This window comes from Equus asinus, chromosome 11 (assembly GCF_041296235.1).
Source record: "Equus asinus isolate D_3611 breed Donkey chromosome 11, EquAss-T2T_v2, whole genome shotgun sequence".
Lineage (NCBI taxonomy): Eukaryota > Metazoa > Chordata > Mammalia > Perissodactyla > Equidae > Equus > Equus asinus.
In genome coordinates this window covers 60,364,767-60,385,488 of record NC_091800.1, presented here as the reverse complement: position 1 = coordinate 60,385,488, position 20,722 = coordinate 60,364,767, and the positions used below count along the sequence as shown (strand labels likewise).

The following is a 20,722-nucleotide window of genomic DNA, read 5'->3' as shown; positions in this document are numbered from 1 at the left end:
TAATCAAAAAAGCAAGGTTATTTAAATGTTGTAAATATCTTTAGCTCAAAAGAATGAAATGTAGTAGGAACTTTTGGGGCCTATGTGGTGTCACCTGAGGCTCCCCGTCTTCAACCCCAGCCCTAGGAGGCAGTTCTATACAGTTGAGATTCAACCAACAGTGTTCTACAATATGTCTGTGTCACATATCTTTCTAATTTCCGTCTCAGGGCATTCATTGAAAACACAGAAATATGCTTAGCTAGAAATGCTTATCAGAACTAAAAGGCAATTAGCATCAGTGAAGTGGAGGAAACATCCAACAAATGAGGTATGAAAAAATGTTTCAGCCACCCTTCATCAGGTGCACAATTTAGAGTGGCAGAAGTCCTGGCATAAGTGAGCTGCCATTAAGAGAGCAGCAACTTTAATATCGTCCCTTGAATTGGGTTTTCCTTCACTTATCTCTTTATTCCTGTTTCCTCAGTCCTGTTTCCTAGGATCGTGACCAGAAAGGTACCAGCACTCAATCCTGGCCTCTTTCTCTGCTTTCAGGGAAACACAAACTATCAAAGGGTAATTTTTCCCTAGACATCTTTAGCTAAATATACTGTTATTAGTCATAGTAACAGTCTATTTATTACTTACTTACTATTTATTACTTATTACTTACTTAGCTATTTGAAAGTTCTTAATATTTTAAGCATAAAATAAAAAGTTTTCTTGTTCATTAATTATTACAAATGTTTTTTCAATGATAGATATACATTTATATGTCAATTGACTGATAGCATTTCAAAATATTAAACATAAAGAAACTTTTGTTCCCAGACTGCAGCTGGAGCTGAATTAAAAGCAGAATTTGACTATAACCTATGCCGACTTCAGTCTATTCTTGGTCTATGGAAACACTGTGGTGATGTTTTGACTTAAAATGTTTTTTTTTTTAAAGATTGGCACCTGAGCTAACAACTGTTGCCAATCTTCTTTTCTTTTTTTTATTCTTTTCCCCAAAGCTCCTCAGTACATAGTTGTAGATTCTAGTTGTGAGTGTCTCTAGTTCTGCTATGTGGGACACCACCTCAGCATGGCCTGATGAGCGGGGCTCAGTCTGCACCTGGGATCTGAACCAGTGAAACCCTGGACCACCCAAGCGAAGAGCAAGAACTTAACCCCTTGGCCACGGGGCCGGGCCCTTGACTTAAAATTTATCAATGTAGTCAGAAGTCCTTAATTTAAACTGATTGTAAAGACTACCTTCACTCTTATGTAAGTATTATCTTTCTGTGTTATACTAACAATATTAATTTTTTTGAATAAACATCTCTATTTCCTCTTTAGATTGAAGAAAAAGATTTTTTTAATTTATGTTTTATGTTTAGATTATAAAACATGCCAAGGAATGCAGCATGTAGCATACTGCATATGTTTTTATTTGCTCTTATAAGGGAAATTTTGGAAAATGGTACTGTAATGATGAATAACAAAGTTAAAATCCCATTTTCGTCTTTTTGCTCATTTGAAATTACACCAATGGTAAATACTGAACCAATAACTTAGGCTAAGGAGTCTTGGAGTTGCAATTTCTCTCTCCTTTCCATCCCCCTAAGGTTACAAGATAATGGATGTACTGGTTCGGGGTAAATGTGCTTTTTATTGCTGTTGCAGGATAGTAAGCATTTTTGTTTCAATGATTTTCTGTTATTATGTGAGAGTGATGGAGTCTGTGACTCATAAAATAGTGTAGATAAAAGGTTTCCTTGATACATTAAGTACCTTAGCAAACCCAATGTTCAGTTTCTTCACACGAGGAGAATCGGGTTTAGTGGTACCTACATGACACTGATCGTCATCAAATGAGATCTGATTCCATGAAGAATACTAGCACAGAGGTCTCTTTCTCCTGACTACAGAGGTTCATTTCAGTTCTCAGAAAAAATATTTATATCTCTGAAAAAGCCTAAAGGGTGGTTTATTTTTAATTGAATACAAAGGAAAAATATTCTAGAAAAATAAGATCCAATTTATTTAATCAGTTTCATGAGTGTCACCTCACAACCTGAGTAACACAGTTTCCCACTGAAACACATTATTAGGCTACTTCTAAGCTCCTCCATTGCTTGTTTCTTTTTTTAAGAAAATAAAATACTTTAACTTTTGTTTTCCAGATTCCCATGGTAGCATCAATTTATTTTGTCTCAACAAACAGTACTGAACTATACAAATATAATTGTTATTGATATCCCTTCCTTCTTTTCATCATCATTCTGGAATTATAGATAGATGATAGAGAGAGAGAGGTAGATACTATAAACTATTAAAATAGCATTATTAGAGATACTACATAGTGGACCATACATTTTTAGTCATCACCACATTGACAGGCATTGTTGTTGATAGACCTTATGCTGCTTCTAATTGTTAGTTAAAAAAACATATTGCAATAGATATCCATATGCTTAAACATGTATTCTAACATACCAGTGCTTTTAACTCTAAAAGATTCATAAAAATAATATGGGTGTAAGTTTTGCACATACAAAAATCTTAGTAAATTAAATTTTAACGACTTTTCAAAAAATTTTAAATAATTCTCACGCTAACAAAAAACATCTTCATAAACGTGTTTATTATCCACGTCTTTGCCAGCATCCAATATCAAAAATGTAGTCAGTTATCTGAATTAATATCTAATTTATTATAATAATTTTGTTTAAAAATCTAAGATTCATAATCAGCATTAAAAAACTGCCAAATCAAGCAAATCCACATAAATCACAAGAATTTAACTGGTTGATATTACTGAATTCCCTTTATCTTATGCTTTCCATTAAAAGCTCAAGTAATGAACCACTTCAGATAATATTAAATTATGATACCTTTGTACTATGAAATATGAAACCCCTTTAATATACTTTAATCTATAAAATATTATATCTAATATTATATTAGATCATTAAGTATCTATTGTTCTTTTTACTCAATTTTTAAAAATATTTATATTTCAACAAAATGAATATCTTGCTTTTCAAATCATTTTTGCCATGGAAGTGGCTTGTCCAATTCTGGTCCTGAATCAAGAAAGGACAAATCAAAACAGGCAGTCGAGGTATGTCAAACAGAAGCAGTTCAACACAGAGATCCTGTGTTGTCCAAAGTATCCAATGGGGTAAAAGTGCAAAGAAAGGAAGTTAAAGTAACTCAGGGATCTATCAACAAGAAGCAGCTCACAGCTCTAGCTCTGGGAAAACAAAAGAGAGGAGTCTGTATTAAAAGAGTTCAGAAACATCCTTGCAAATACCAACCACATGGGTCCTGCTACTGTCCAGAAGCTGTGGCGTAGGCTTGGCTGGAATCTCAGAGAAGAGAATGGTGGTAGAATCACTGTGAAAGTTATTGCCGAAGGCACAGTGTAGCTGCCTTGCTGCAGGTGCTAGGAACACCCCTTAGGGGCTGCACTGTGGAGCTGGGACAGGGTTTTCTGGTACTGAGACCAAGAAAGAGGCAGAAGGCAGGTCTTGAAGCTGCAGCTTCAGATGAGGCTGTAGCCCGTATCTGTTCTCTGGTGTTGGATGGGTAATTCCAAGAAATATAGAAGTGGGAATTGCTTGACTTCTCCCCCCTCTGCTGTCTAGTCTTCTTCTAGGCCTTCCCATTAAGAGAACCTTACCAGAGTCCAGTTGGCAATGGAATCTGTGTGTTATATTTAGGATGTCAGCCCCTCTCAATACATAGAGCATACAATTATGGGAAAGGGGCTGAAAGGAAACAGATGAACGCCCCACATTTTTATAAAAGATTGTATTCATAGGGGTTTTGATAATATTCTTGAGTTTGAGGAAGCTCTGAATGTGAAGAAAAAATAAGATCAAGAGACAATAAAATTCCTATTGGAGAAGAAAAGGAAAATATGCATTATGATTTCTTGAAAGCTTATTTTTGTGAAGAGAAATTTAAATCACAAAGCCAATGTGAATATCTCAAATAGATACATAAGACTGTCAGCAGCCTTATCTAACTTAGGAAATTGAAAATAAAGAGAGGAACAGCAAAACAATTCTCTTTCTCGTATATATGTGTGTGTATATATGTATATACATGTATATAAAGTTAATCTAAAGATGACTCTATGTGTAAATAATTTAAATTCACCAAAGCAAACTTACCTGTTGTTGAACAAACTTATTCACCATCTATAGTTCTTTTACTCTGTTTTGAAGTTATCACAGGTTATTGAGGGTTGAAATGAACAATATCAAACTAAAGCAGTTAGCCACTTTGTTAAAGGAAACTTTAAGAAATTAGGAGAAGTATTTCTGCTCAACAGCATGGAAAAAAGATTATCTTCGCAAAATATCAAGTAACTATAATATTCTAAATTACATTAATTACAATAAAGAATCTATCCATTTTAATATACTTACTGACTAAAATAGCCTTAATTGATTTGAGCTAATATTTATAACCTGATAGCATACAACTTAACTCTCTTTATTGTTATTACTCATAAAGATAATAAAAAATTATGAAAATAGCCAGTGATTTAATTTACTATTTATGAAATGCTGTTATGTGCATTTGGTTTTAAAAAATAAAGAAGAAAGGTCATATACCCTGCATTCATGAAACTTCCAGCGGTGGAGGTGATAAAATAAGCAAAGCAACAACTAGAAAGATCTACAGAACAATAAATATAACTTACAATCAAGTACTAAATCATATCTGCAGATTAACAAAGGATACCATTATCAAGTAAAGGGAAAGTCATGAGTTACTACAATATTTATGTAGGAGGTAAATTTGAACATAAACTAGCAGGGAGAAAACCAGGATTTGATGAGTTCTGGGTTAAGATGGCAGACTAAAAACATGCATTGATTGTGCTCCTTCACATAACACCACAAAACTAAAGCAAAGTCTTTGTTAAAAGACCAAAACCTCAACGATAGCAAAAGCAGGGAAGGAGAAAACAGCCACAAACTTTAGAATCTGCAAAGGAAATAAATAAGTGTTTAATCACTTAGATTAAAAAAAAAATTAAATTCCAGGCTCTGAGTGGAAAAGGATGAGAACTGCCTTTTCAATAAAAAAATTTTTCAGGAACTGGAAACACATACTTCTGGAACTAGAGGCGAAGAGAATCTTGAAGAGGGTTCGGTGAACTGTTTGAGAAGATCCCATTCTGCTTCACAACGCTGAACAACTGCTTCTGATTGCCTTTGTGAACAACCAAATCTTTACTGTCTGGAGAGAAAAATCCAAGGTTTTTATACGGAGGACACCAATTCAAATTGCGAATTTGGGTACTGTGACAAGAACAGTGAGATTAAATTATCATAGGCATACTAGATAGCGAAAGCTGAGATTTCCAGCCCTCTTTGAAGCTTCTTGGCTGCCAAAATGCCAGCAGTTATAACTGTACCTGCCAGGCATGACAATAGAATAGAAATTCACCCATTTAACTCTAGAGTGAAGTTAAAATTCAACAAACTCATGCTTTTGATCCTCTTTTAATAAAGAATCCCAAGTCTACAAGGAAATTCTATATTATGGAAATTTAGAAGAAAACAAAATAAGGAAACAGCAGGAATTTTAGGAAAAATGAAAAACTGTTCAGGAAAAACAAAATTTTAAGGAAATCTATCATTAATGTAATCAGAGAGATAAGATATTATATCCATGACACAAGAATAGGATGCTAGAAAAAGTAGATGGAAAGATTTAAAAAAGAAATTAAATAAAAACATGTTAGTATAAATGGAAAAAGTCCAGGATTTTCTAGACCCATCTTAAAAATAAGAGTTCCGGAAAGAAAGAACAGAGACTACGGGGGTGAGAAAATAAAGAAATAACTGAAGGAAATTTCCCATCACTCACATATGTGAAATTCTTAATTGAAAGTACCCAAAGATTGCCTAGAACAGTGGATGAAAATATCTCCATACAAAGGCACATCACTGTGAAATTTTAGAACACTGAAAACAGGAGCATTTTAACGATATACTGGGAACTTGAGTTGGGGTAGAAATTTAGAGTGACAGGATTCATACATGATTCATACATGGAAACAAATACAAAATAGTGTCAAATCTCTCAACAGCAATATCAGAAACAATAAGATGATCCAATTATGAAAGAAAATCTTATTCAACTATAATTTTGTACCTTTTTTCAATAAATAACATATGCTTCACTGAAATGACAGTTACATACACACACACATGCCAAATATCAAGGTAGGGGAAAAAAGGGCCGACTCAGCTTGACAGAAAAGAGAAATTCCAGGATAATCACTATATAGGACATAGAAATTAATCATTTTAGATTAGGATAGTCAGAGACAGGCATGCTGAAGCATTAACACCAGCAAATCCCACTACACTTATGTACTGCCATCTAGGATAGAACGCCTAGGTAAATCTTGACCAGATTTTTATCTATCTTGGCTTGTCTCATCTATATATTGATGAACATGCTCTCTAGGCTCCTTTCTCTCGTGCCTAGAGTCTGTTAAGACAGTAATTTCATTCCAAAAAAAATGTTTAGCTTTGACCTTCTCCTCAGAGCTGGAGGTAAGCCATGGGGAACTGAGAAACAGAATTACAGAGGAGGCGACTCCCTTGAATCCTATTTCTGCTGGACATCCAGACCTAGTCCATATTGGGAAGCTACTGCCTGCTTTGTAATAATCTTCATGCAACCAATTCATGTGAAGACATTTTTTTATATAATATTTAGTTCTCCAAATAATTGTTTCATTTCTAAACAAAGTAAATGTTAATATTAAAATGACACAAGCAACTCAGTGATCGTTTGAAAATATTAGTGTAATGTGATTATGTTTCTTTTCAATTTTCAGTGCAATAAGCAAGTGCTACTTTTGATATGACTGCTTATATTATTGAAAACATAACTGAATATTTAATTAATTTAATTTCTTTGGCTATTTTCAGATATTTAAAAGATATTCACTTCATGTGTTAATATAGTTGTTAAAATTTTAATACACCCATGTTTATCTATCATTTCGTATGTCTTCTATGATAAATACAGATTTAAAGTATGTTGGAAGCCAGAATGTTTTCATCTTGAAATTGAACACAATTAGTCCTTTGTTACGTAGTAATCTAATGCATTAGAATTCAAGTCTTTCAGTTGTATTGATGTCAGTTTAGTCTGAATTTCAAATATTTTGAAATTTTGATTGCATACTTATAGAAAGAAAATTTATTTATTTATAATATTGCATGAGGTAGAAAGAGCTGTAATGTGCATTAAATATATGGCACATATATTTTTATTTTGGACTCTTAGAACTGAGAGATTTGTGACTGCTGCTCCAATTGCATTGAGAAAATTGCCACCCTCAAACAATTAGATTGATAGTATATTCTAATAGTTGATGCATTTCTAATATGGATTTCTAAGTTCTACTTCTATGATCTCAATCAATTTGTGTTCATTACTCTTAACGTTACAAGTCAGTAGTTATTACTAACTACTCTTGATAACATACCTTATTTTTTTCACCTTGTTGGAATAGAATCCATTTCGTCTGTTTCAGGTAAATAACAGCCATGTCTTTTCTGAGATAATAACAACATTCAATAACTATGCCTGTGACCTCTTATCTCTGGTGGATAGTTACATGTTGAAATTTATACATATATATAACAGCTCTAAGATATAATTCACCCATTTAAAGTGCACAATCTTATTATAGTCACAGAGTTGCACAACCATCACCACAATAAATTTTAGAACATTATCACCACCTTCCCCGAAAAGGCGCACACCCAATAGCAATCACTTCCCATTTCCTGACAACCCTCTACCCAATGGTTCTAGGCAAAACAATCAACTTTGTTTCTAAGTATTTACCTGCAATTTCTCTATTTAGGACAGTACATATAAATGGAATCATATGATTATAATAATTTGAATTTTCTTTCCTTTTTTTTCTTGGTCTGGCTAGCTAAAGATTTGTCAGTTTTTTTCCTATTTCTTCATAGCACCAACTTTTGGTTTCATTGATTTTGTCTACTTTCTATTTTTTTTTACTTCTGTGCTAATCTTTACTGTTTGGTTCCTCTGGTTGTCTTGAGATTATTTTGCTCTCCTGTTTCTAGTTTCTTATGATGGAAGGTTGATTATTGATGTGAACTCTTTCTTCTTTTGTTCCAAGCCTTATTGAAGTATAATTGACAAAATTGTATATATTTAAAGTGTACAAAGTGATGATTTGATATATGTATACATTGGGAATGATTACACAATCAGGTTAATTAACACATTCATCACCTCACATAGTTGTGTGTGTGTGTGTGTGCGTGTGTGTGTGTGTGTGTGTGGTGAGAATGCTTAAGATCTACTCTCCTAGTAAATTTCAAATTTACAATACAGTGTTATTAACTATGCTCACCATCTTTCTTCTTTGTATAATATGAGATTTAAAACTATAAAATTCTCTCTGGACACTAATATGCTTCTCTTAAGTTTTGATTCTAGGTGCCTTGGTTATTTAGCAGTTTGTGTTAATTTCCACTTATTAGTGAATTTCTCAAAATTCTTTCTATTATTGAATTCTAGTTTCATTCCATGATGATTTGAGCAAATTTCTGAAGGATTCTAATTCTCTGAAATATATTGAAGCTTATTTTATGGCCTAGCATATGGTCTGTTCTGGAAAATGTTAAGTGCATACCAGAGAATTGGTATTCTATTGTTGTTGTGTGAAATAGTCTAGAGATATCTGTAATGTCTCAATGGTTTTCAGTGGTGTTTTGATCTTCTATTTCCTTGTCAGTCTTTTGCTAAGTTGTTCTCCTCATTAATGTGAGATATTGAAGTCTCAACTATTATTTTTAATTGTCAACTTCCCCCTTTAATTCTTTCATTTTCCGTTTCCTGTGTTTGTGGACTCTCTTCTCAGGGTCACATATGTACATAATTGTTACAGCTTTCTTGTGGATTTACTCTTTTTTATCCTTGTAATATGTTTCTTTATCTCTAGTAAACTTTTTTTTGAAAATCTGTTTAATATTATTATAGTTACTCATGCTTTATTATCGTTGCTGTGCGCATGATATATATGTTTTACATATTTTTACTTTCAAACTATTTGTTTATTTGAATTTAAAGTGTGTCTCCAATAGAGAGCATATAGTTGATACTTTAAAAGAAAATTCTGACTGACAATCCTTTTCATTTATTCATTTGAAATTTTTTTTTTGTGAGGAAGAGTTGCCCTGAGCTAACATGTGCTGCCAATCCTCCTCTTTTTGCTGAGGAAGGCTGGCCCTGAGCTATCATCCGTGCCCATCTTCCTCTACTTTATATGTGGGACACCTACCACAGCATGGCTTGCCAAGTGGTGCCATGTCTGCACCCGGGATCTGAACCCGAGAACCCAGGGCCGCTGAAGCAGCATGTGTGAACTTAACTGCTGTTCCACCAGGCCAGCCCCTCATTTGAATTTTTTAATCCATTCACATTGAATGTTATCATCGATATAGTTGGATTTAAGTATGTTAATTTACTTTTTGTTTTCTATATGGTTCATGTCTTTTGGTCTTCTGTTCACTTCTACTGCTTTCTTTTGCATTAAGTGAATATATTCTAGTTTAACATTTTAATTCTTTGAAGGATTTTCACTATATTTCCAAGTTATTTTCTTAAAGGGTTGTTCTAGGTCTTACCATATACCTCCTAACTTCACCACAATCTACTTCAGAAGTATACGAACTGTATTCCATTAGATATGTAAATATTACTTATATTGCTATATTCTCTATTCCTTTTGAGCATTTAAAAATAATATTATATCTAAATATATTACAAATCCACTAATACATTGCTGTAATTATTACTTTGTATAATTTCATGTGTTTTAACTTTAAAATAAAAGAAGAAAATAGAGCATATATATTTTATAGAGTTTGTTATATTAACTTTCTTGTTTACCATTTCTACTGCTCATTTGTTTCTGTGCATTTGAGTGACTATCTGCTATTATTTCCTTACTCCACCTCTGCATTGCTCTCATCCGCCTCCCTTGTGCCCCATTTGTTATTGTCACTGATGTTATATTTCTATATGTTATAGGACCAAAAATTCAATTATATTGTTTGGAAAATTACTTTTTAATCCAGTTAAGAGAAGAAAGAAGAAAAATATACAATTGTGTTGCCTTTTACAATTACAGATTTCTCTTTACTGTCGCTCAGTTTTTGTGTGTTCTGATCGCTATCTGGAGTCACTTATTTTCAACTGGAAGAAGTTATTTTCATATTTCTTGTAAGATTGGTCTGCTAGCAATAAATTATCTTTGTTTTTATGTGTAGATGTCTGTTTTTTCATAGTCTTGTGAAAGATATTTTGCTCGATATAAGATTCTTGGTTGACATTTGCATGTGTGTGTGTGTTTCCTTTTAGCACTTTGAATGTGCCATCTCACTGCCTTCAGACCTCAGCTGTTTCTGAGAGATGTTAGCATTTATCTCACTAGGATTCCATTGTACGTGATGAGTTAACGTTTCTCTTGCTGCTTCAGGATTTTCTCTTTGTCTTTGCCTGTAATAATCACCAACAATCTATCACCAAGTTCATGGACTCTTTCTTCCACTCCTTCCAATCTACTTTTGACACCACTCTGGTAGCTTATTTTTCATCTGTCATTGTACTATTAAACTGCACAACTTTCATTTTTTAAAATAATTTCTCTTTATTGATAGTCAATATTTGGTGATACGTTGTCACCATACCTTCCTTTACTTCTTTATGCATGATTTCCTTCAGTTCTTTGAACATATTTATAATAGCCGCTTCCGCATCATCGTCTTCTAAGTTCCACATATCAGCCCTCTCACAGGTAGTTTCTTTTGCTTGCTTTGTCCTGTCCATGGTCTTTTTCCTTTCTCTTTATGTTTCCCATAATTTTTTTTGTTGAAAACTGAAAAAGTTAGATAATATATCAAATCTGGATACCAATCTCCCTTCTGTCTGGGGCCTACTGTTGTTGGTTGCTTATTTGTAGCCTCCAGTCTTCTCGGCTGGTATCCTTTGGCATTGACGATCTACCCTTTGAGTGAACTGAGGCAGTGGAAATTGGGGCCCCCAAATCTTTGGCCTGCTACAACTTAGCTAAAGCCTTGGTTCTATAAGTGGGAGCTGGGTACGAGAAGGGAGCCCTCAGCCCACTGGCTGTATGCATCTGGAATTAGCCTCTGAAACACAGAGTTGGGGTTATAAGAAATCATGGTGATCAGTTGATCAGTCCCCTGCCCACTGGGATAGCTTAACCTCTGACTAAGAGGTGAGGCTGAGAGAAGAAGGCACATTTTCTTAGCTGTATCCAGCCTGAGTGGAGTTTTGGTCAGGCTGATCTGGGAGTAGGGGTGGGCTGTGGCCTGAGAGCCACAGACTCTCACTGTTCTTATGAAGATTGACTATATTTGTTTTGAACAAATGTTTCTTCATTTGCTGTATGCTCTTGGGACAATCTCAACAGCCTTTAAAAGGTACTTTTTTTTGTTTTTTCAATCATTTCTGCCAATTATGGTTGATTTCCTTCAGAGAGTGTGTGGAATTTCTCATGCTGACATTCAGAAAGTAATCCCCAGTAGCATATCTTTATCTAATTTTTGCTGAAATCATTTAGAAATACCTATGAAATGAAATGAGTTAAAACTGAAAAATATTAAATTGTTAAGAGTTCTGTGCTATTAAAAGATTATTCTCAATCATCTAAAATAAATGTATGCAATGATGTTAAGTCGCTTACTTTGTATTTCATTTTATAATACAACAAACAAATGTTTTAGTTCGCCTAAAATTACCACACTGGCAGGAAATATTGAAATATATATTCCATATAGGACAGAGAGTTAAAAAAAAAAAGTCATTCTCACCAAGGCAATTAAATATGCATTATTAAAGATATGCTCTGTTACTTTCATCTTTACACAATTTGCAGGCACTTCCTTTTATCAGTTACTGCAGCCTATCAATGCAGCTGCTTGAATTCACAGTCTTTTCCATTAAGCACAATTGCTTTGAAGTAAAATCTCTAGCCATTGCAATGTAATTTCATGCTAATACAGAATGTGACACTAGTTAGTTAGTGGGGAAAAAAAAACCCTGCCTTTTTCTGTAATTTATTTTGAATGTGATTTATATAATCTTCAGGCAAATACATTTCTGAGAGGCTAAAAGATGTAATTGGAATAACGTCCAAATAGCTAAAACTCTCCTTGGATTTTATTGTAAAAGAGGAAGAATATTGTTCTAGTGTCCTGTTTAGCAGGTGATTTATTCTTTTGCTAGGTTAGAGCTCCCCTATGTGGCTACTTTGTTGAGACACACTAGGCTTAATATCAATTTATTCCTACAATTAAACATAAATTAACTTCACAAATATCTTCCAATAAAAATACATTGAGATAATCATCTATAAATAAGTTTAAGATTCATAGAAAGTATTGTTTTTCTCTCTTAGACTAGCACTGCCAAAAGAATTTTAATGGAATTAAATTTAACGAAAGGAAATAAAATTAAATGTAGTGCAGTATTGATGAAAGTGAGCAAATTTACACCTAAGTCAACATGCACCAACTCCTCCTACTTGACAGGCTACTTGATTTTGAAATAACTTACTTCCAAATAATTGAGTAAATTTTATTATCTGTTCATTTAATTAGTTTGTCAAATTAGTGGATGTATTTTTAAGGATATGAGAATATGTAAAAAGTATTCATATACTCAATATAGTAAAAATTTAGTAGGGAATACAATTCATGTAAGCAAATGTCAAATAATTCAGCTGAGTACAATATCAACTACAGTGAGCTGGTAAGTCATCATGAAAGCTATGGAAATTTGAGCTCATTTTACGCCATGGTTAGGATATTTTTGTCCAAGAGAACATTTCAGTTTAAGTGGCAGAAGTAAAAGTAGAACTGGAAAATTTCCAGGCTTCTCTGGATCCGGGAAGAGGACTTGTCGTGCCTTGTCAACAAAATTCATATTTTATGTTTACTTTTCAAATATCTAACATTAAAATGGAATATGTGAAGATAAAGCATTAATCTTGGAAATTCATAATTATTCTAAAAATCCTAATTTTTTCTACAATTTTGATGTCAATGTAAATTTTGTACAATGGTTTAAAATTTTTTAAATGTGCTATTTCTGTGTTTTGCTAAGAATGTGGAAGGCATTTTATATGAAAAAATTATAAGCAGCATGAGAAACAATCTAAACATAAAAATTCACACAGAATTCTTAACATTGTATTCCATTAAAATATAAAAGCGAAGGAAACATCACTAAAATAAAAAAGAGGGTAGGAGATATTGAGTGAAATTTAATTTAGAGAAGACTCACCAGGAAGCATAGGCCTAATTCATAGTAACCTCTCAAAAAATACATAGTTATGTGATTGAATGAATGACTGAGCTAGTTGTAAACATAAGATGTGGTTTATGCTGTATGTTTCTAACACAAATCTCTAACTAGATTATGCTTTGCAGAGAATTGCCACACCAAACTCTTACCACCAAAATCCATACTGACGTTACTATTAATGAATATTTCAGGACCAATGAATTTACATTCCCTGAGGGCTATGCTAAAAAATTAGTTGAGGGTGAATTTTAAAATATCCTGAGTCATTCAGAAATGGTCTAGAAAGAATGGATCAATTAAGGAAATAGTTTCTTGTCCCATTGAGAAGATATTCAAGTAGTATGCTGATTGTATACTTTGGAATCAGTCCACTTTTGTTGTTTTATGTTTGCTAAGGAAGATTTGCCCTCAGCTAACATCTGTTGCCAATTTTCCTCTTTCTTTTGCTTGAGGAAGATTAGCCCTGACCTAACACCTGTGCCAATTTTCCTCTATTTTGTATGTGGGTTGCCACCACAGCATGGCCACTGACGGATGACTGCCCTATGTCCACGCCTAGTAACCAAACCTAGGCCACCAAAGGAATGTGTGCCAAACTTAACCATCAGGCCACGAGAGCTGGCCCAGGAGTCAGTCCAGTTTTAATCTCACTTGACCACTAACTTAAAATAAGCTATCAAGAAAATTATTTAACATATCTGAGCACCCCAGGTCACAGTATATGTGTCACAGAACTATTGTTTTCTTATCAAGTGTTGATTTATTGAAAACTTTGTGGGTGTTTCTCTGTTGCTCTAAAAGTTCCACAATAATACCCTAAAGTCTAGTGCCAGTTCAAAGACATCTAAATCATTCATTGCCATGGTTTATCTGCTAGCTACATGGAAAAAAAGGATGGGCGTATAGTATATATATATTTTTTTCTTTTTTGGGGGAGGAAGATTGGCCCTGAGCTAGCATCTGTAGCCAATCTTCCTATTTTTGCTTGAAGAAGATTGTCCTTGAGCTAACATCTGTGCCAATCTTCCTCTAGTTTGTATGTGGGTCACTGCCACAGCATGGCTTAATGAGTGGTGTTGTAGGTCTGCACCTGAGATTTGAACCCATGAACTCTAGGCCACCAAAGAAGAGTGCACAAACTTAACCGCTATGCCACTGGGCCAGCCCTGCTATGAACTCTATAGCCCTTAAGGCAACAGGGCATAACACGATATGAAGAAAGGTGGAAGGCATCTTTTGTGAAAGAATCTGAGTAGGTGACAAACAAGCTGAACACAGCACAAGGAAATGCTGGTACTATATATGACTGAAATTAAAAAGACAAGAGCAGAATCACTGAAATAAAACAAGAAGGTAGCAGACACTAAGTGTAGGTAGCTGAAGTTTCCTGAAGACTTACCAGCTACCACAAGATTGACTCGAGATAATCTCTCAATAAATGTGTAGCTGTATAGGAATATATGACACATTTTTAAATATTGTGGTTTTGAAGAAATATATGGTTGTACTATTGGAGGAGTGACTGAGCCAGTTTGAAAAGAGCATCAATAAAATAGAACAAACACTGGTTATTAAGGATCTAGTACTCACCAGCCAGTGTATCAAGCACTTTACGTACAAACATCCAAATTGTGGAACAGCAGTGAAAACAATTATATAGTAATTTTATGAAGTATGGCCAGTTAAACTGTTTGCTTGCTTGTCTTTGTTTTCTAGTGAGCCATTAAAATCTAAAACCAGAAAATATTTTGCATAATACTATAAGATAAAACATTATTGTACATGATTTGTAATAGGTATCAGCAAAGAATAAAAGGAAATGCATTACATATTCATAGGAAAATGACTGACTCAATTAAAAGAAACAAATGCATAATATCTAATATATTAGTAGGTTTTACATTTTGATAAAAGAAATAAAAAGTGGGGCTGGCTGGGTGGCACAGCGGTTAAGTGTGCATGTTCTGCTTCGGTGACCCGGGTTCTCCAGTTCGGATCCCGGATGCGGACATGGCACTGCTTGGCACACCATGCTGTGGTAGGCTTCCCATGTAAAGTAGAGGAAGATGGGCATGGACGTTAGCTCAGGGCCAATCTTCCTTAAAAAAAGAAATAAGCTAGACATTCTCAAGCCAATCTTTAACCTTTCTACAGAACATTTCTAACAAATTCACTTCACAATTTTAATGCAGGAAAAAAGTAGAATAAAGAAATATAGAAAAGCAGAAGATTTAAGATTTATTAATGTGAGATACTATCAATTTAAAGGGTTACTATTACGCCTTTGCCCACGACTCCTTGGTCAGGGCAGAAAAGAAAGAATAGTAATTCAAAGTCTAGCTTAAAGTTTAATTTTTTTTTCAAGTATTCAAAATAACTCCTATTTGCAGTTTTGATTCCAGAAGAATTTCATTTTCTTTCTAGATGAAATCTCTACTATTGTATTAACATAAAATGTGTGAAGAATTTATAGGTAGATTGTTTTATGGCATATGAATTTTTAATAAATAAATACATTGTATTTAATTAAATCACTGCCTTGGAAAATGAAGATCATATCAAATTATTTGTATTTTTCAAACTTGAAAGAGTTCAGGTGCCAAAAACTGCATCTAAGGAAATGTTGTGTCAACCTGCAAAAACAGAGATCAGCTTAAGAGCCAAAGCATTTATTTGGGATCAAAGAATTGCAATTCAGGGAGCACAGACTTGGGTGGAAACCCAAATAGTCTCCTTCTAGGGAGTAAAATTCAGGGGCTTTTAAAGGCAAAGAAGGGAGTTTGTATTACAAAGAATTTTAATTGGAGTTGAGGCAGAGAGCTAGTCTTGGTAAACATTGTTTGTCTATTGAGTCTATCTTCAGAAAGCCCACAGTAGTCAGACTTTGTGAGCAGAATGTGTGTTCTCTTCTCAAACAACTGCTTGTAAAACAATTCTGTTTTGGCCCAGTGCAAAGATCTGGCCCAGTCCAAGGTTGAAGACAGCAAACCAGTTTCTCCGGAAAGGCAGCTCCAACTCCATTTTAAAATGGCTCCACTGAAGTCAATTTTGACTGTTTAAACTGCAAGTGTGTTACTCTTATCACCATGTCACTCATGGGATTTTTCTCCTCTGTTTTCATCTAGTATTCCTGTTTCATCAAACTGTACCAGCCATTAATTTTTCCATAACTAACTCCTCTCTTGGTGCCACACAACCCAACAATTGGAAGCAAGAAAGGAAAAGCTAATTTCTATGGACTACAATTGACTTCCAAAAAGTTATTAGATTCAATAAAAACATGCTTAGTTTTAAAATGTAAATGAGACATAAAAATAAGTACACTTCCTTCAATATCATCTCATGTTTCAACCATGCTAATAGTTTATTCAAATTTCTTCTATATCATGTTTTACTTAAACAAATAATAAATATTTTATCTATAGGGCAATTATATATATTCACATATATATGAATTATACCTATGTATAATTCTTTACCTTGCTTATATCAATAACATGTTGATTCCACTCCTGCTCCTGAATCCACGCATATGATGGATTTACAGGCAAAGCTTTCCAAACAACAGCCTCCTAGATGGCTCTGAGTCCCAGCATAGAGCATAAGGAGAATGATCATTTAAAAATAGTGAGTTTTTTTTTTCTTTCATTCCATACGATTATGCTCAAGTAGAATAGTCAAGGCAACAGGTACAGATAACTAATGGATTTATTACTTACAACTGAAGACAAAGGAGAAGCAACAGTTCATCCTTATGTGGGAGCTACTTCTCCAGCAGGCCCCTCAAGTTAACCCTTTATATGCACCATACAGTTACCCTTTGTGACATCACGTTTGTGTAACATACCAGTCCCCAGCTTCTCCTTAGACCATAAGGCAACCTCCTCAGGGGTGAAATTTAAATCGAATAAAAACAATTTTAGTGCATAGAACTGTCCTATGCAGATGGATGCAGGCTGATATTAGTTCCTAATTGCCACTGTTTACCACATTTGCGTGTGCTTTTCTCATTAGAGTTTCATTACGGTAAAGCGAGAGTCCTATTAGGATATTTGGATGGGGAGAATATGAGGAACAGCTGTAACCAAGGCATTTGAATGTTTGCTGTCACTAACTTTTGTTTACAATATAAAATTTAAAAATATGTTTTGTTTAAAATATAAACATTTCGTTCACAATTCTTCTCATTTCCTGTCTTTTCATTTATGTTCCTTCTTCAAAAGAACAGGCTGAAATGAAATTTCTTCTGAATTTATTGTCAGCTGTATCATTTCTATAACTAAAGATGATTTCTTACTTTTCAGCTATATTCTAATTCCCCTCTAATCAAGATTTCTTCTTGGTGTCCCCGTATGTTTCTCACGTGTTTCCCTAGAGTTATAGCGACCATATAAAATGTAATCTATTAAAAATATATCCAGTTTCTATTTATTTCACATATTTCACTTTTAAAAAATTTCCCTACCAGAATATAAAACCAAGAGAAGAATAGCAATAGCTCTTATAATTAAAAGTAAACATAGTAAACAAATTAAAATAATATTATGCTGATCCCACCCCTTTTTTTGTAAAGTGACATATCCCTAAAGGGACCTAACTGCTACAGGAGGAGGGGATAATTTTTTATTATAATAAATATTTGTCTTATATCTTTCCCTCACTGTACTAAATAGTAATATGCTACCAGTGCCATTTCTCAAAAATAGTTAATACCTTTCTCCCTTCTCTAATATTAAATTTTCTTGCCATTTTGGTAGCTGGGAACATGGAAACATATATTCCCCACTGTGGGTGGGCATCATCCAATCCACTGAAGGCCTGAATACGACAAAAGGCAGAAGGAGGAGCTCACCTCCTTTTCTCTGCCTCGTTGATTGAGCTGGGACATCTCATCTCATCTTCTCCTGCCCTCCGACTGGGATTTACAGCACTGCCTTCCCTGGTTCGCAGGTCTTCTGACTCACATCTAATCACATCACTGATTTTTCTAGTATTCCAGACTGCAGGTGGTGAGGCTTCCCAGCATCCATAACTGCATGAGCCAATTCCTCATCATAAATGAATAAATATGTCTAAAAAGAATCAATTAATGTGATGGACCATATTAACGGAATGAAGGATAAAAATTCTATGATGATCTCAATAGATGCAGAAAAAGTATTTGATAAAATTCAACACACTTTCATTTTAAAAACTCTCAATAAACTAAGAGAGTGAAACTACATAAATACAACAAAGAACATATCTGAAAATCCCACAGCTAACACCATGCTCAACAGTGAAAATCTAAAAGCTTTTCCTCTAAGATTAGGAGCAAGGCAAGCTTGGACACTGTTGTCTCTTCCATTCAAAATAGTACTGGAAGTTCTGGTCAAAAGGATTAAGTAAGAAGGAGAAATAACATGACTGTAGGTTGGAACAACAGAAGTAAAACTGTCCCTCTTTGCAGATCACATGATCTTATAGATAGAAAATCCCGAAGATTCCACAAAAAAAGCTGTTAGAATTAAAAAATGAATTCAGTAAAGTAGCAAGATAACAAAATCAACATAGGAAAATTAATTGCATTTACATACACTAACAATGAATTTTCTCAAAAGGAAATTAGGAAAACAATTCCATTTACAATAATATTAAAAAGAATAAAATACTTAAGAATAAAACTTAACTGAGGATGTAGAGGGCTTGTACACTGAAACTATAAAATATCAATAAATTAAAGTAGACAGAAATGGGAAGACCACCTTTGTTCGTGGGCGGGAAGACTTAATCTTGTTAAAATGTCCATACTGCTCAAAGTGATCTGCAGATTTAATGCAATTTCTATCAAAATCTCAATGGCATTTTTTTTAGAGAAAGAGGAGAAAGAATTCAAAAATTCATACTGAACCACGAAGGAGCCTGAATAGCCACAACAATATTGCGAAGTAAGAACAAAGCTAGAGGCATCGCACTTCATGATTTCAAATACATTACAAAGCTACAGTACTTAAAACGTATGACATGAAGGCAGATATATTGGCCAATGGAGCAGAATATTATTCAGCCTTTAAGAAGAAGAAAATCCTGCAATATGTGACCACCTTCATGACCCTTGAGCTAATTTCTTGAAGCTACTGAAAGCTAGGAGGAAATGAAGCTCAGGAATCATCAGAATTTGATTGGTTACTTTAGTAACCATCAGAATCCTCCTCATTCTGTATTTTACAGGGAAGGACACAATTATAGAAGAGTTCCAAAATATTAGGTTATCCACAAATGCTTTCGTTTGATTTGTTTTGACATTTCTTTTTCAATGTGCATGGCAACTATTTTCTTTTTTCCTTTTTTTTTTTTGAGGAAGATTAGCCCTGAACTAACTACTGCCAATCTTCCTCTTTTTGCTAAGGAAGACTGGCCCTGAGCTAACGTCCATGCCCATCTTCCTTTACTTTATACGTGGGATGCCTACCACAGCATGGCTTTTGCCAAGTGGTGCCATGTCCACACCTGGGATCCAAACTGGTGAACCCTGGGCTGCGGAGAATTGGAACGTGAGAACTTAACTGCTGTGCCACTGGGCCGGCCCATGGCAACTATTTTCAAAATCAATCCATCACCTACTTTTTAAGAATGCTGTATCTATGCATAGAATATATTAAAAAATCCTTTATTGGAAGTCATTTATATTAGGTACATTCCTAATGTTAAACAATGGAGACATGTACTGGAGAAGTCTTCACACTGCTCCATAAAATTCAGTTTCTCCTTGTGGCCGCCAGAGTGATTTAATTCTCATAACTCATGGCCAAACGAAACAAAACAAAATCTCCCTTCTTAAAGCCTTTGATGATTTGATTATAAAATTTCAATATGTATAAATGACAAAAATTTTATCTTTTAAAACTAGGTATATTTAATTTTAAAATTTAAAACAATGTAAAAATTATTACATAGGTATATAAAATTTGCAAACTCTTTTAGTAGATGTGTGAGCAAATATTGTAGACTACTATTATGGATTATGGATTTAGATATAAACATCTTCAGCACTATTAGATAATATAAAATTGCCTTTTGAGTCACTGTACTAAATTATACTCCTGTAAATTCGTATATTTTACTTCTTGAGTTGCTGACAAACTGATTTCCATAGTAGCTGTATTTTAAATTCCTCCAATGTATTAGGGTTCCAATTTTTCCACATTCTTGCCAACACTTGTTATTGTGTATATTTTTGGTTATTGCCTTGGCTGTTATCCACTACCACAAGCAGCTGCAAGATTAAACAACTGTCTTTAATTGTGATTACCATCTCCTGTGGAAAGACTCTTCACACTGGGTAAACGTTGAGTCAGAT

General features: G+C 34.1%; 1 pseudogene; it reads right to left on the bottom strand.

Moving 5' to 3' along the window:
- The window catches only part of LOC106845034 (small ribosomal subunit protein uS2-like), a 40,358-nt pseudogene extending 29,477 nt beyond the window's left edge, over positions 1-10,881 (bottom strand).
- Positions 10,882-20,722: the final 9,841 nt, after the last annotated feature.